Raw genomic sequence first — 322 nt, 5'->3', positions numbered from 1 at the left:
CAGTTCCACACTTGTAATGTCACACTATAGACACGTGCAATTATGTCTTCCTACTACCATGTAAAGGACATATGGTAGTAGTAAGTGTAAACTATATGTTTACACATGTTCTGAATTTTGCACATATTATTTTGGCAATGGATGGTGGTGCCTTCTCTTTTTCATTGATCTAGATTCATGTCACTGTCATTTGTGCTTGTAATTGCTATCATATCTTGATGAGTCGTAATACATACGGTAGATATACCACTCATCACAACAGCAGCTAGAGTCGCATCTATAATCATAACCGGAAAGAATCATGATAGTGACCAAAGTGATT

This window comes from Penaeus monodon, chromosome 25 (genome assembly GCF_015228065.2).
Source record: "Penaeus monodon isolate SGIC_2016 chromosome 25, NSTDA_Pmon_1, whole genome shotgun sequence".
Lineage (NCBI taxonomy): Eukaryota > Metazoa > Arthropoda > Malacostraca > Decapoda > Penaeidae > Penaeus > Penaeus monodon.
This window is presented reverse-complemented; position numbering follows the sequence as displayed.